General features: G+C 29.6%; 1 pseudogene; it reads right to left on the reverse strand.

Annotated features, from left to right (window-relative positions):
* Positions 1 to 472: 472 nt before the first annotated feature.
* LOC116659603 lies at positions 473 to 977 on the reverse strand (annotated as a pseudogene).
* Between the last annotated feature and the right edge of the window lie 4,749 nt (positions 978 to 5,726).

Raw genomic sequence — 5,726 nt, forward strand, 5'->3', positions numbered from 1 at the left:
AACAAAGTAGAAATATTTTAGTATTTTTTAAGCCAAAATACAAGACTACAATCAGCATAATCTAAAAACCTCAGATTTCACACTTACTATACTAATATAATATCATCAAAATATGAGCATTGCTGACTATTTTTTGAAGTTCCTTATTTGGAAAATACACATTTAAATAATATAGTCATCAATTATAAAACCTTATCATTTGCTGTAATGGTGAATGCCCCTTTTTAAAAGCAGCTTTAATACCTTTATTTAGATTTCTGATAAGATTCATAGTTGCTAGCAATGTTTCTCTTAATCTTGAATAATTAATACACTGTCCTCATTTTTTAGAAAAAATAAAGTATTTTAGCCTTAGTAGTTTTATACAATTTTCAAAATATAGCTTTACATTTATATTACCATAGATTACTGTAAAAATAAAATTTTATATATAAGTTATGAAATGGTGACTAAAATTTCTGAATACCTTGCTTAAAACAGACACTTCTTTTTCTTCTGCCAGAAAGTCAGCTAGACAAGCAGATCTTTGAAAATTCTGCTGCACTTTACTAAACCCATAAAGGTTAAGCTTTCTAACTAAACTTTTCATACTTCCAGTTTCAAATATTCTGAAAGGGGCCTTTCTTTATAAAACATCCTTCTTAAAGACATTTTCATCGATCACTATGGAGGTTCCATTATCATTCCACCAGATGGATTGAAATTGGTCACTCCCAAACATTTTCCAGAGTTTTCTTGGAAATGTCAGAGAACGAAAATCATTATCTGCAGCTGGTTCAGAGACACATTGTGTAACATGGTCTTTATACCAAGGATTCTTCACACAAAGTCTGAAAATCATTTTCTTCAATCATAGACCTCAAGTCCAAGTCCCCAGAGAATGTTTGATCACACAATAGAGATCTACTGCCATTTCGTGAATCAGTTGGTCCATCTTTAGGAGGCACATCTTGAGTTTATGAAGAAACATGTGCCATCAGAAATAACTTTTTCTAGAGCTCCTTTTCTAATCTGCATGATTTTGAGCACTGCAGTTTCAAATGCTGCTTTGGCAGGCCTGCACACATAAACTGATAGGCCATCACAGTGGTTCTCAACCTGAGCAGCTGTGACATCACAAAATGACTGGTCTCCTAGCAACCCAAGTGTAACATTCAGCCAGTGTTTATTTGTTATTCATCCAGTTAAAATGAAACCTATAGGATGTTTATTTTTACAGTGTGATCTGCAAATATTATTCTCACAACATATTTTTAAAAAAATAAAATCTGGGGTCTATGAAATAAAACCAATCTCCTTCCTTTTGTACACAAATTTATACCAGATTGGTGAAAAGAGCAGAAATAATGCACTAAATAAATAAATGAATTTTAAAGTTTTGGAATTTAAATTAATATTTGTAAAACCTGTACAAAATAGGTATAACTATTTCATTATCATTTGTAAATAAAATGAAACATTATTTGATTTCGATATGGAAGTAGTTATTTATCTCTGTGCTTTACATTAAGTAGCTCTATATTCAAAAAATGAGCAGAATAAATATCAGTTTACTTGGTATTTTATAAATAAAAAGTAAATATTTATGAAATGAAATTAGATTAAAATAATCAATGAAATTTAAAAAAATCATAAAGGGGGAATTTTTTTAAATTGTTAATCAGCATTCTAAGTAAAACAAATGAATTTAATATTCTAGTTTAAAATTACAGAAGAGAAAATCTTTTTGTATTCTTTAAATGTTTATTTTTGCCATTCTTTCATTCAGAGGTTTTTCAGTCCCTACAAGGAAAGATGTACTAGTCATCTTTATAATCCATACTCTTGTGGCTCCTGTTAAGAGTTCCAAAATGATAAATAAACTTATGCACAAGATCCTCGGTTCCATATCCAGTGCCTCCATTAAGGGGCAAACAAACAAACAAACAAATAACAGTAAATGAAGTTTGGTGTGTAAAAAACAAGCTAAATACATTTAAGGAAGCAATTTGTTTCTCAGTCCTGAAACAGTTGGAATTGTTAGTATAATATGGCATTTTAGGCAAGTATTTTGTGCTCTAATTTAAAATAATAGCAATGTTGTCTATCAGTAAACTGTAGTAAATCCAGTTCTACCAGTTTATATTCTTTATTTAGAAATAAATTCCATTAAACATAAGCCAAATTCAAAATGAGACATAAAATTTTTAAATAAATAAATGCACACTTAAGCTACAATGTAATTTTTCCTTCAGTATATGTATATTCTATTCTAAATAAATATTAGCAACCTGAATTCTTGGCATATTATAAGTATTATAAGCTATAGTTAAGTGGGTTTCAGTCCTGATTAATAAGTTTTATTTAACATATGCTAATCAATAAATGTGATACCATCCCTAAAAAAAGAATACAAAATAATAATCTCAATAGATGTAGGAAAATTATTGACAGAACTTAAGTTTTATATGAAAAAATTCTTAACAAATTAGTTCTAGGTAGAATGTAACTAAACATAATAAAAGCCATATATGAAAAAAACCATGACTAACATCAAGCTCAATGTTAACATACAGGAACGTTTTCCTCTGGAACAGTAATAAGAAAAAGTAGCTCATTCTCACAAGTCCTAAATTACACTACTGGTTGTCCTACACAGAACAACTAGTCAAGAAAATCACATAAAAGTCATCCAACTTATACAAAAGCAGTAAAACTTTTACAGATGACATAATTTCCCATAGATAGAAAACCCCATATACTTCTCAAGTGACTGTTAGAAATAATGAACAAATGTATTAAACTTGCAGAATACAAAATCAATATACAAAAATCAGTTGCACTTTTATATACTAACAACACATTATCAGAAAGAGAAATTAGGAAAACTATTGTGTGTACAATTATATTAAAAAGGATAAAATAGGAATAAATTTAATAAGTGAAATAAAAGAGCTAATCATTAATCTATTAGTAGCAGGTGCTAGAAAAAAAAGTAAACAAAATAAATAGAAAGATATTCTGTGCTCATGGATTGTTTGCAACTTAAGGAGATATCTTAATCTATCTTTTACATTATCAATATTTCCAGAACTGTATATTGAGGAGAATGCCTTTTCATCATTTTATACTCTTGCTTCCTTTTTCATGGGTTAATTGATCATAGTTGTTATGGATTATACCTGCTTACTCTATTCTCTTCTATTCATTGGTGTCTGATTTTGAGCCAGTATCATGTTGTTATATTTATTAAAGCTTTGTAGTACTGTTTAAGATCAGAGAACCCTACACTATTAGACATAATAATTTTTTAAAATTACATTGGCAACTCATGATAATTGTGGTTACATATAAATTTTGAAAATATTTGTTCTATTTAATTGAAAATGCTCATGGGTGTTTTGATATGAATCACACTAAATTTACATTGCTTTGGGTAGTATGGTTGTTTTAATCTTATTGTTTCATATCATTACATAAGAGATCATTTCACTTCTTTGGATCAGTTTTAATTTCCTTCATCAAAGTTTTCTATTTTTAATGTATACTTTTTCACCTTATTTGTTAACTTCATTTCTAGGTATTCTTTACATATATATATAATTATATACATAAAATTTGAAACATGTTTCCTACACAAATACAGCAGTCAGAAGACGGTGGCAAGACATATTCAAAGTCCTGAATGAAAGGAAGCTGTAATTTAAGATACTTTATCAAGCAAGGCCATCCCTTGGAATAGAAAGAGAGATGAATAACTTCCACACAAGCAAATACTAAAAGAACATAGCACCAGAAAGAAAATAATGAAAGATCTACTCTAAATACAAAAGAAGCAGGATGCTATATACAGGAGAAAGGCATAATTAGAAAGGCAATAACTACAATGACATAAAACAGAATTAACATGAAGTTGTAAAACAGGACATCAAAATTTTTAAGGGTCAGAGAGAGAAACAGGATACTACAGATTATTTTCTTCTTGTTTCTGTTCTCTGTAGAATTTGTTAGAGTTTGTATTAGTATCAGATAAAATAAAAAGATATAGTAATGTGTCCATATTCATACAAAAATAACAACCATAAATCATAAGCTTACAATGAACTCACAAAACCAAAAAGAAACTAAGATAATAAAAGAAAATTATCAAGCTACAAAAAGAAAAAGAAATGAAAAAAAAGGAAATACCAAATCAACTGGAAAATGAGGTTCAAAATTGAAATAAACACTCATCTATCAATAATTATCATAAATGTTAATAGAATAACTGTTTCAATCAAAAGATATATATTGTTAGAAGGGATAATATAACAAGACCCTACATTAAGAATCATAGAAGAGACCCACTCTAGGGAGAGGAACACATATCAATTGAATATCAGTGGATGGAAAAATATATTCCATGCAAATGAACATGACAAGAAGACAGGACTAGCATAACAGATTTCAAACAAAATAGATTTATAACAAAGGCCATAGAGAATGATTAACAAGGACATCATATATTGATTAAAGGAGCAATAAAAAATGAGGGCTTTATTCTTATTAAGATATATGCACTCAATATTGGAACACCAAAATACATAAAGCAAACACTAATTGATAAAAAGGGAGAAACTGATGGGAACACAATCATAGTAGGAGACTATAACACCCCACTATCATCACTGGACTTGTCTTTCAGACAGAAAATTAATAAGGGAACAAAGATACTAAAAGATACAATAAAATAATTGGACTTGGTTGATATTTTCCAAACACTACATCTCCCCAAAGCAGAATATACATTCTTTCCCAGAGCACATGGAACAAATTCAAGGAAAGATTATGTACTCAGGCACAGAAAAACCCTCAACAAATTTAAGAAGATAAAAATTATTTCAAGCATCATTTCTGAATATAATACCATGAAACTAGAAATCGATCAAAGAAAAACCAGGGAGAAAAAAATGACACCATGTAGGTTAAACAACATGATACTAAAACAAGTAAGGGGGTGATGAAGTTGAAGAAGAAATTAAAAAATATCTTGAGAAAAATCACAAAACCACTACACAAAGTCTATGAAATACACTTAAAGCAGGCTTAAGAGGGAAGTTCAGAGTGACAAGGCCCTCCTCAAAGAAGAAGAGCAATTTCAAATATATAATCTACCATTGTATGTAAAATAATAGTGAAAAGAAAAGCAAACAAAACCAACAGTCAGCAGAATGAGGGAAATAATAATGATCAAGGATAAAAGAATTCATATAGTGTTTATAAAAGAGAAAAAAACAATCAAACTCATTTTTGAAATAGTACACACAATTGACAAAACTCTGGACAGGCTCACCAACAAGAAAAGACAGAGAACACAAGAAATATATGAAATGAAAATGGAGAATCTACAAAGAGTACAACAAATTTGCAAAATTTCCTAAGGGACTACCATGAACAACTGTATGGAAACAAACTGGATAACCTAGAAGAAATGGAGAAGTTTCTGGAAACATTCAGCCCACCAATACTGCATCAAGAAGAAATTGACCATTTGAACAGACAGATCACCAGAAATGGAATAGTATTATCAATGAAATAAAAAAAAATCTCTGCAAACAAAAATTCAGAACCAAATGGCTTCCCTGGGGTATCTGAACAAACATACAAAAATATCCATACCAGTCTTCCTCAAACTCTTCCAAAAGATTGATATGGAGAGAGTACTCGCAAACTCACACCATAAGGCCAATATCAACCTGATAACAAAA

Source organism: Camelus ferus, chromosome 24 (genome assembly GCF_009834535.1).
Source record: "Camelus ferus isolate YT-003-E chromosome 24, BCGSAC_Cfer_1.0, whole genome shotgun sequence".
NCBI classification, from domain to species: Eukaryota; Metazoa; Chordata; class Mammalia; order Artiodactyla; family Camelidae; genus Camelus; species Camelus ferus.